The following is an 11,002-nucleotide window of genomic DNA, read 5'->3' as shown; positions in this document are numbered from 1 at the left end:
GCTGATGTCGACAAGGAGTGATCTGTCAAAGGAGGGCCTTAATGAATCCCACATCAGTGACACGGAACGGAGCTAATGATTTTAATGGAGGTGAAAACAATCTGTGACATATGATTCAGGGTGGCGGTCATGAATGGATGAAGGATAATGTATGGCAGTGGATGGGACCCGGTTGACTCTTTCTGAACGACTTCTCTTGAACATATGGTGACATTGATGCGATGGATCGGTAGCATTACCCCAAATATGGATGGTATGGCAAGACCATGGTGATGTGACCGGTGAATGAAACAACCCAACCCGAATGTGATACGGAGGAAAAGTGTCATGTTCAAGAGCGACCTACTACCATCAAAGTTTTCTTGATTTTTCCCAATTTTTCCCCAGTCATTGCTGACCAGTACCTCTTTATTTTTGTCAAGCTTGAGGAGGATAACATATGCTTGTTCTATAACCTGCCCATCGGGTAAGCCCATCGCTATGTTTTAACGAGTCTAGCGATAGGGAAACTCGTTCTCGTCTAAAGACAAGTTTGTCGCTATTTAATCATTTTAACGAGTCTAACGACAAGGATAACTCGGTCCTTTTCATTTTTAGAGAGTCTGAAAAGGTACATAAAGTTAACTCCAAAATTCCTTTTTCATCATCTAATCCCTTAAGTCCGAAAAAGTATAAAACAATACAGAAGGGATGAGTTTTCGATCACTTTAACGAGCCGAATAAAACAAGCGCTCGACCTTTTTGTGCAATAATCCCTCAGGTCCAAAAAGATTAAAATCTAGAGGAGGGATGGCTCTTCCGGTCCTTTAACGAGCTGGAAGGCCAAAACTCGGCAATCTTTTCATATTTTATGAGTCAGTTGAAAAGAGCTTAAAGAAGACTCGTCTTTTGAGGAACGAGTGATAAACAGGGATAGCAACTGATTCCAGGTACAGGTTGGAATTTTCCAATCATGGCAGTGTCACAAGGATGGCTAGGTGAAATCACTCTTCGCAGCTGTTCCTCAAAATGGGTAAACAATCATATGGAGGTGAATGATCGGCCAAATGAAAGTGGAGGTGGCAGGTGCAAACACGACCAAGGCTTTTTATGGCTGATAAATTTACGATCACAGTGGTTATTTACCGGGATAGGTTCATTTTTTATTTAAAAATGAGCTTAAACTCTGGAGGAAACATTGCTCACTGCTTATATTTATTTTTTAACGAGCATGAAGACCGCGTTAAAACTGCTCGGATCTTGCGTTTATTTTTTAACGAGCATGAACTTTATGCTAAAACTGCTCGATTACCCAGTCATAAGATAAGAGTGTCTCATGAAAGATTCTATTTTTTATAGAGCTTGCGCCTTACCAAAGCTATGCTCCCTCTCATCCTTCCTTTATGCAAGTTCAGAAACGGCTAACCTAAAAAATAGATAAATAACCGCTCTTTCCTTGCACTCCAAAAGGTTTGCATGCCCCCAGGTATAAAATACAATTTCAAGGTTGCCCCTCCTCCTTCTCACCTCTGCTTTTCTTTGGGTGTTCACAGCTACTTGTCGTCTTGCTAGTCCAATTTTAACGATACTTGTCTTCTCGTTAATTTTAACGGGTCTATACGATACTTGTCTTCTCGTCAGCCCAACTTTCAACAGATTTTTCGCAAGATCGCAAGAGAACAGCTACTTGCGACAAGAGAGCAGCTTCTTGCGACAAGAGAAGAACACTACTCAAAGACAAAACATTTGTGTTACTAAGGGAGGCTTACCTCTTTCTGGTTACCCAAAGATTGTCTTGTTTAAATAAAACACTTCCTTGGCCTACCTTTTTCAGGTTACCTAAAGATTGTTTCGTTAAACAAAACAATTCCTCGGCGATGTCTACCGAAATAGACAAAGGTGAGTGAAGACCCCCCGCCCTCTCACATAACTTTGAAAAAAGAATCTTATTCCAGAACAACCCCTCTTCCAACCACGGACAGGGTACGGACTAGTCATATTTTCTCGCGGAAATTCTACCTTATACCCAAAGTTCCCCTGCCGAAGCAGGCCAGGATGCATGCCCCCTGGGTTCCAGTCATATCCTCCCGGATTACTCGCGCTCATCAGGAGGATGGACCGTGGGTTGAGACACTTCTTGCATGAATAGACCATTTAGGGATGGCACATGACTATTTGCGATGTGTGATCCGGGAAACGAAAGTTGGTCCACGAGCTTGACCATTCTTCCTTCATGCGGAAAACACATTACTATAAAGAGTGAGGAGACTACAGCTCCCATGCAATATATATAGTCTCGTCCAAGGAGTAGGTTATAATCCAAGGGTCCTTGAATGACCATCACGTTCATTTGAACGGTCTTCCCTTTCAATGTTATAGGCACATTGGGGAGGATCCCTAAAGGTCGACTGGTTCCTTTATCAAAACCTGATAGATTTCTCATCTCAGGTAAAAGCGTCGGCGAACCAAGTGGTTTCCAAGAAATAGAGGAAAGGATACTCACAAATGCCCCCTCATCAATGATAGTGCTAGCCATTACCATTCTGTATATTTGACAAATAGTTCTGAATGGCACACTGGCTGGCAACCGGGGTCTGCCTAGTTGATTCCAATCAAAGGATACAACCAGGTTGCTTGGTGGTGGGACCGAGTATACGGCCGGATAGCGCTCTGATGAACTTCCTTCCTACGACAAAGGAATGGTGGCATTGCCCCCTTGATCATCAGAGTCAGTGCTGATGAAGAGAATCTGGGCGGTGTCGTCTTGATTCTCCTCTGTGACAGTGTCATTCGAAGATGGAGCCTCTGAAGGCAAAACCGGGTCAACTGCCGTATCAACCTTTTGACTTTCGTCAGGCATGGATCCAGACGGTTCTTCTTCAATGACAGGTGCTTCGGCTGACCATCTAAGTGGCTCGGCCAGATTCTCAACTAGTGAGGGACTTGGCAGGAGTCTTTGATATCCAGGAGGAAGATTCGCTCGTAAAATCGGACGATCTTCTAGAACTCTTTTTTCCTCGTCTAAGAAGGGACAACGGTGGATGGCGTGATCACCTTCACACAGTCTGCAGGGAAATTTAACTTTCCCATTCTGTCCTGGAGCTTCACTCCCACTAGTTGACGGTGAGCAGTCGACATGGCTATCAGAGGTCGATGCTCCCGAATTGTGCAAACGGGGGGACGAGTCTCTTAGTATCCGTGGTCTCCCCTGCATATGATGCATGGCGATTTAGGCCTTACAAGTGCGGTGTGTGGATTTTTGTTAGACGACATTTGTTTGCCCCCAGTCGCCTTAGGCTCCTTCTTCTCCTTTTCTTTCTTCTTCTTCTCCTTCTTCTCCTTAGGAACCCGATTTTTTGATCGACCAGTTCCGTCAAGTGAAGAGGAAGGAGGGGAGGAAGATGAAGTGGAAGGCTGGGAGGCAACTCTTGTCTGATCTAACTGTTGACTCGACTATTCAGGAGTGGTGGTATTCTGAACGACATTGGTCGAAAAGAGCCAAACTGGTAGGCCAATTGTCAGTCCTGGAAGTGACAATGTGGCCATGTGGGGCACACCAACATCTCCCCAAGAGGAGAAGGGACTAGGATTTCCACCCAAGGGAACTCCTTGGTTGGTGTGCTCCATCTTTTCAACCTAAAGATCAATGCAGGATTAAAGGGTGATTGTTCCGTTTAAAATAAATTGTTAACGACGCTTTTTAGACACAACTTGCTTTTTCAGTTTTAAAGAGTCGAGAAAAAGCTAAAGATGACTCTAGTCTCCTTCGATGTTTTAACGAGCCCGAAGTGACAAATGCTCGGATGGACTTTTTCTGTTATAGAGTCTGAAAAAGGCCAAAAGAAACTGCTCTGGAGATCTAGGCAGAGGGTGTGCCAAACCTTTCGCAAAACCACAGAATACGTTTTACGGTACGGGTGGTCGATCTTCGTGAATGCTGTGTTCACTGCATTGCGATCAGTAGGGCGGCCGACACGGCTTCCTAAGGATAAAAGATATATGCCTATAGGGGTCTCCCAATATATACGCGACGGTACGTGGGAGAACAATCCGTATTAGCGCCACCGACTCTCAGGAGGAATCACCCACCTTCTTCGAGATCGACAGTCACTATGTTTAACGACGCCGTAACACGTCTCTAGCCTAGACCTCTATGTTGTGCGTTATGTTACAAAGCATTGTTAGGTTTATTTAGTTTATTTTAGGTTGATATTTTTAAAGTTTGCCTTTCAAGGTTCACCACGAGATGTATGATACAAATTCCTAAATGCAGTCTAAGATGATAAGCAAGCTTTATAATCTTTCAACTTTGAAAATCCTAGCTACTAAGGGAAAAGAGAGCGACAATCTTTTCTCAAGGAGCAATCAGCACACTCTAATGCACTTTCCTTAAATCCAACATGCAAACTTATCAAATGCAAAATGCACAATGCAGGTGTTTGTTTTCACTTTCTTAGTATAAATGCCTACAAAGAAAGCTTTTTGCACAAATTTGAATTTGCTTTTACAATGATCAAAATAAACAAGTTCACTTTCTTCGAAATCAACAAGGGTAGAAGAGATTACAATCACTTTGCGATTTTCGAAATAAAGACTCGTTTTTGATACTTTGAAAGAGACAAATTCAAACCAATAAGCAAAAGTAAAACTATAATCAATCTGAACAAACAGCCAATGAACTCTCTTCTAAGATCACTTTCAATCAGATCTGAATCAAAGGCTACAGAAAGACTACTTTACTCATGCAAAGGAAGACTATAAATGATGCCACAAACACATAAAAACATTCACAATCTTTTTGTACAAAAATGGGGCGGAATTCAGGCAAAGAAAAGGTTATCAGACCAGCACCTATACTTGGTTAAAGGCTGCAAAAACAGAGATCAAAACAGGGCAAAAGAGGACAAAGAACCCCAGCTGCACAAGGCCACACCGGTTCAGCGCAGGTACAACACTGTCAGTTTGACATTCAGTGCAGGTAGCCCCTTCGGGACCTGCGTTGAAATGCAGACTGCCTTCACAGTGCCTGCAATGAAGAGAGAAACTCTCGTTTCTCTTGGTTTCCGGGTCACAAAATGCTCAAAAATACATTGTTTCAGGCCAAATCAGAAACACAAGCAAGGTATAAACAGAGGGATGCTTTGATAGGGTACTAAAGACTATCACAAGGATCAATCAAATCGTTTGTGGATCTAGTTTAGATCATAGACAAGTCCAACATACTGGATCAAAGCAGCAACTTTTACTTTGCATCCGGGAAAGATGCAGTTCAAGAGTAGCTGTCAAGTCTATGAAGTAAACAAATGACAGAAACACAAATGAAATGAATAAACAAGTTCTTCCCCAGCGGAGTCGCCAATTTGTTGTGGGGAAAAATGCCTATTTAGGACGATCCTATCCACCTAAGGTATGACAGCGCCTTAGCAACAAACGAATGCAACTATCAAAATTCCTTCCTTTATGAAATATGAAAGAGAGGAGATTGGAAGACTTATCATTATCTTCTGGTTGTCCCTCGAACTAGATCCTCTTCTCTTTGTGTGTCCACAGCTACTTGCCTCCTCGCTTGATCAAGAGAACAACTACTTGAATCCCACGAGATCACAAGAGAACAACTACCTGTGACAAGAGAATAGCTACTTGCAACAAGAGAAGAACACAATACAAAGGCAAATATACATATTCATAAACGATTTAGGATTAGAAGTAAATCAAATATACTAATGCAATTACACAAAATACACCAGCATATAGGAAAGAATCAAGATAGCTTTATTGAAAGTAACAGTGTTCAGGAAGAGATACAACCCATAGGGCTCCAACCCAGCATCTCCTTCCCAGCAGAATGGACTTCCTTCTTTAGCTCCTTTCAAAGCATAACACACCCAATATTTCTAGCCACAAACCAACAAGAATTCTTTGCAAATACTAAATTCCAGCCTCCCAGACCTCATGAGAGAGATCTATATATAGGAGTTTTGGAGAAAGGATGAGTCAGCTTGATGCTGGTATGAAGCTGACTAGTGTCCTCTCCCACTTCAGTTCTTGAGTCCACTTGGAGGTTCTTGCTTCCACTTGGAGATTTGGAACCTATTACTCATCACCAGTCGAATTCCTTGATCCAAGTGTCATTTTGGAAGCTTCCTGGGCATTAACAACCTTGAGGAATGACTTTGCCACATGTCCAAACTCGCCCAGCGCAGGTAGCCTTCTTTGTAGTTGACATTCAACGCAGGTAGACAGTGGAGCAGTTGACATTCAGCGCAGATGCTCAGTGGAGCAGTTGACATGATCCAGAATTGCCTTGTTTTTGAGTGTTTTCAGGTGGAGAACTTTTGTTAAGTGCTGTGGTTTGCTGGCCTTGTTCCTCTAGGGGTAGGAACAACATGTTTAGGGACTTTGGATCCCTTGATTATTGACATTTCATGCTCAGTGATGCAAGGCACAAAAATGTCTATAACAGCTACAAAGATACTTGAGGATGGTGTGGTAACTCATCTCTTCATGATGGTCTGCCAGTCCTTTGACATGCATCACATGCCTTACAATACGCCTTGGAATCCTTGTGCAATTTTGGCCACCATAGTCTCACGCGCAAAATATTTTACGTAGTTTCCTTTCCTGCATAATGGCCTCCCGTAGCTCCCCCACGAGCTTCAACAAGAATGCTATCCCACTCAAAGTCTGGCGCATATCTTCACAATATTTCATTTGCACCCATTTTATACATATTTCCTGCAATAATGGAAGAATCGGCTGCGCATACTACTAATTCCTTCTTTTGCTGACTTGAATATCTTTTTGGTTCCATCCCCGTAGTCAAGAATTGAATAATGTCTGCAAAATGGTCATACGCTACACACATCGCAAAGAGCTGCGCACCTGGCAACCCTTCCTCCAGATTATTAGGCTCCTCTCCTATTTCAATCCGTGACAGATGGTCAGGTCCCACATTTAACCTCCATGGATTCACAATGACTTCAAAGTCATACTCCTGAAATAATAACAACCATCTGCAGATCTTTCCCCCAACACAGGCTTGTTGACCTAATATTTCAAGGCAAAATGATCTGTGTACATCTTGAAATGCCCTCCCAATAGATAATTCTTCAATTTTTGCAGCGCGTACCCCATGGCCAATCCTTCACGCTTAGTAGTTGAATAAGTTTTCTCGGCCTTCGATAAATTCATACTTGTGAAGGCTATAGGATGGTCCATTTCGCCTTCATCGGCCTGTGTTATTACTGCACCTAATGCAATGCAAGAGGCATCCACATGTACACAAAACTCATTTTTCCAATCAGGGAATATCAATATCGGCACAGTGACCATATTTTCTTTCAATACATCTAAGGTACGCTGGCATTCTTTGTCCCAATAGAATGTTGCATCCTTCTTTAGCAGTTTCTCCATGGCTGTAGTAATTTGAGCATAAGATTTGATAAATTTTCTATAGTATCCTGTATGTCTCAGCGTCACACGTAGCTGCTTGATGTTCCTAGGGGTGTCCAAATTCACAATTACTACAATCTTTATAGGGTCCACCATCAATCCTTGCTTGCACACAACATGACCCAGCAAGATCCCAAAAGGAACACAGAATATGAATTTTTTCAAATTTAGCGCGATTTGTTATCTGCAACATGTATCCAACACCAGGCGCAGACTTGCTACATGGTGGTTCACTAATCCAAACACCATCTAGTCACCGAGGTATACTTCCAAAAACTTATGAATGAAGTCTTTGAACGCTACTATGACTATGCGGGAAAATATTGCAGGCGTATTCTTGAGTCCAAATGGAATCACAGTGTACTGAAAACAACCCCACTCAGTCACGAAGGTCATTTTGATCCTATCCTTAGGTGTGATATTGATATGCTGACACCCAAAAAACCCATCAGTAAAGGAATAGACCTCCTGCCCTCCAACATTGTCTAACACTTCATTTGTAAATGGCGTTGGGAATGGGTCGTGAACACACACATCATTAAGCTTTCGTAGATCTACAAAATCCTTATTTCACCTTTCTGTTTCTTCTCCTGAACCACCATCAGGCTCACCCAATCAGATTATTCAACTGGTTCTATGATGCGTACCTCCAATATCTTATCCATCTCCTGGCAAACCTTTTCCTTGTATTTAGGACTAAGGCGATACAACCTCTGTTTAATAGGCTTCACGTCCGGCTTCAGAGTGGTCTTCATAATGCCCAAATCGCCAAATATGCCCTTCAAATCAAAAAAATTAGTGGGTAAGAGATCTTAATATTCACAGAGTAACTCAACAACTTTATCCATTGTAGCGTCGTCCCAATAATCTTCAATTTTCGAAATTTGGTTCTTCTTCAGTGCCAATGTTTACTTGCTTTGTCTTTAAAGGTGTGGATATGTCCAGGTTTTCTATATGTGTGCCTTCAATTTCACGATGCCCTTTTGCCTCTGGAATATTAATGTTTCTCAGATCTTCATCTTCCTCTTTAGTGGTTACATTATAGCATTCGAACACATGCCGCAACTGGGTTCTCCAGTATCGTTGGATCCATTCCATAGGTTCCTTTGTCATTCTAAAGGTAACTAGCTTAATCTCTTGTAGTGCATCATCGATGCTTGCGAAGTCATCTTCAAAGCTAAAGGTCAATAAGAACTGTTCCTTCAATACATCCCATTTGGCAGTGCCATGGTGGAGCTCCGTTTCCAGATACCAGTTCATGGGAATTGTATCCAAAGTATGGCAAAATATGTGTACCCACTCTGGTTGCGGTTTTGTTCCCCATGCTTTAGTCCATTTCACTAGGTGATCGCGTGGATCATCCCTTCCATTATATTTCTCAGTCATTCTGGTGTTAGCACACCCAAACCGTAACCTCATCATTCTTTGGTAATCTCGCCATCCAAAAAAACTATACTTATGCATACCCCACCATCATGCAGGTGTAGCATGCAGTGCCAACTCTAACGCTTGGAAGCGATGATCCTCAGGGACTTCGTGCTAAAATTCATCCAAAAACAGATCTACATCAGTTAAACCATCATAATAGGGTAATTTCCTTACCTCTGACGAAACACAGTGCAACAACTTTGTCATCATATTGCATCACAATGTAGACACTTCATGCAAGTGATTTTGCCAATGCTCTAACTCCTCGTCAGAATCAGAGGTGCAGGAACTCTCTCGGTCCTAGGAAATCCATCCATTTGTTGTTGGATTGATCCAGTCCTGATCCCGCGCTGTTATCTTGTAAATCTAATCCAGTTCATCATCACTTTCATCATAATCGCGAACTGGTTCAATATAGTGCGCCCCTTCTGTAGGATCTAGTGGCACTATAACCTGCAACGAATTTATTTCAAACGACATCGTCCTTTTCTTCAAATTAATGACCCCATTCATGTCAATAGCCCAGTCAATTCCCAAGAGCGCGGGGTAGGGGTTACTGTCATCAATGATTTCTATAACCTCAAAATCTGCTACCGCGCTCCCACCTTCAATATCAACTGTTACTCCATATAACCTTCCCATGGGGATGATTTTCTGCTAGTTCTCCCTCCTAAGATGAATCAAAGACCACTACAGTGTAGGTCTCCCCATCCTTTCCCATGTTTGTTCGGGTAATACATTCACATCAGACATAAGATCCAAAATGACCTGGTCCATCTCATAATCACCTATCTGCGCAGTGAACCTCATCTCACACCCTGTTCGTGCCTTATGTTTGCCAATTTTTCTAATCACCCGACGTCCATTAGGGACTTTCTCTTTGCTGGCACATTTATTTATTAATTCCTGTAGGCCTTCCATAGCTTTGCTATCGTGCAACAGTTTTATGCAGGTCTCCAAAAATGTAGTGAGTATAGAGGGATCAACCTCTGCAGGCACGTTGATTTCTTACATCTTGTCCTGGCTCCCTGAGGTGGAGGCCTCAATGAAGCTCTTCTTGGCTTCCATAAATGTTTCCTTAGTGCAATCTAGATCAAATCCGGCTTCTTTCCCTGGTTCTTTGCGGACCCATCCTTCTTCTTCAGGCTTTTTATCCTGATCAGTGCCAGTTGTCATTCCACTTCTTATCAAAATGTTAACGCTTTGATCTTCTTCGCAGGGCTCAGCCCTCATCATCTGTAGATTCTGTGTAGGTTGCTGAGGCTGTGTTTTCTTCTCTTGCATTTTAGCTATTAGTATGGGCATTCTTCTATAGTATGGTCAAACTGTCTGCAGTATTGACATGACGGGTGTGTAGGATTTTGGCACTCTCGCGCGTAGTGCCCTGGCTGTCTGCAATTGTAGCAGATAATCTGACCACGGACTCTACCAGGTCGTCCTTCTCCTTGACCCTATCCTTGACCCTAATAACCTTTGCGCCCTCTGATACCATTCTCCCACTTGTTGTTTTCTTTCCATAGGGGGCCACATGAGAGCTTAGTTATTTATCTAGCCCTGCAATGCCCATTGTTTCTCTACACAAATAGAACTTCTCATAGCTCACAGATTTTTTTAATGCATCTGCAGTATTATTCAAAGTGTCCACCTTTAGCAACAATGCCCTTTTGTCTTCTATCATATCCCTCACAAATTGATACTGAACATCCATGTGCTTTGTCTTTGAATGGTAAGCAGGGTTATTTGGCAAGAAAATTGCACTTTGGTTCTCACAGTCAATCCTTATAGCTCCCTGTAATAGCCCCATACTTGAACACAATATTTGCAACCAAACTACTTCCTTTCTTGCATGAGTGGCTGCCATGTATTTTATCTCTGTAGTTGATAGTGCCACTACAGATTGTATCTTACTCATCCAACTGACTGCACCTCCAAATAGGTTAAACACATACCCACTTGTAGATATTCTCTGATCCAGATCTCCAGCCCAGTTTGCATCAACAAAGCCACTGATGTCCAAAACTGTGTCCAATCCTGGTCTTCCTTGGTAGCACAAACCATAATCACTAGTCCCACACAAATACTTGAAAAATTGCTTCACTGTTGTCCAATGCTCCTTCCCTAGTTTTGACATTAACCTGCTCAA

Source organism: Pinus tabuliformis, chromosome X, assembly GCF_031772625.1.
Source record: "Pinus tabuliformis cultivar Carrire ecotype Pingquan chromosome X, CPIR1, whole genome shotgun sequence".
Classification (NCBI taxonomy): Eukaryota; Viridiplantae; Streptophyta; class Pinopsida; order Pinales; family Pinaceae; genus Pinus; species Pinus tabuliformis.
This window is presented reverse-complemented; position numbering follows the sequence as displayed.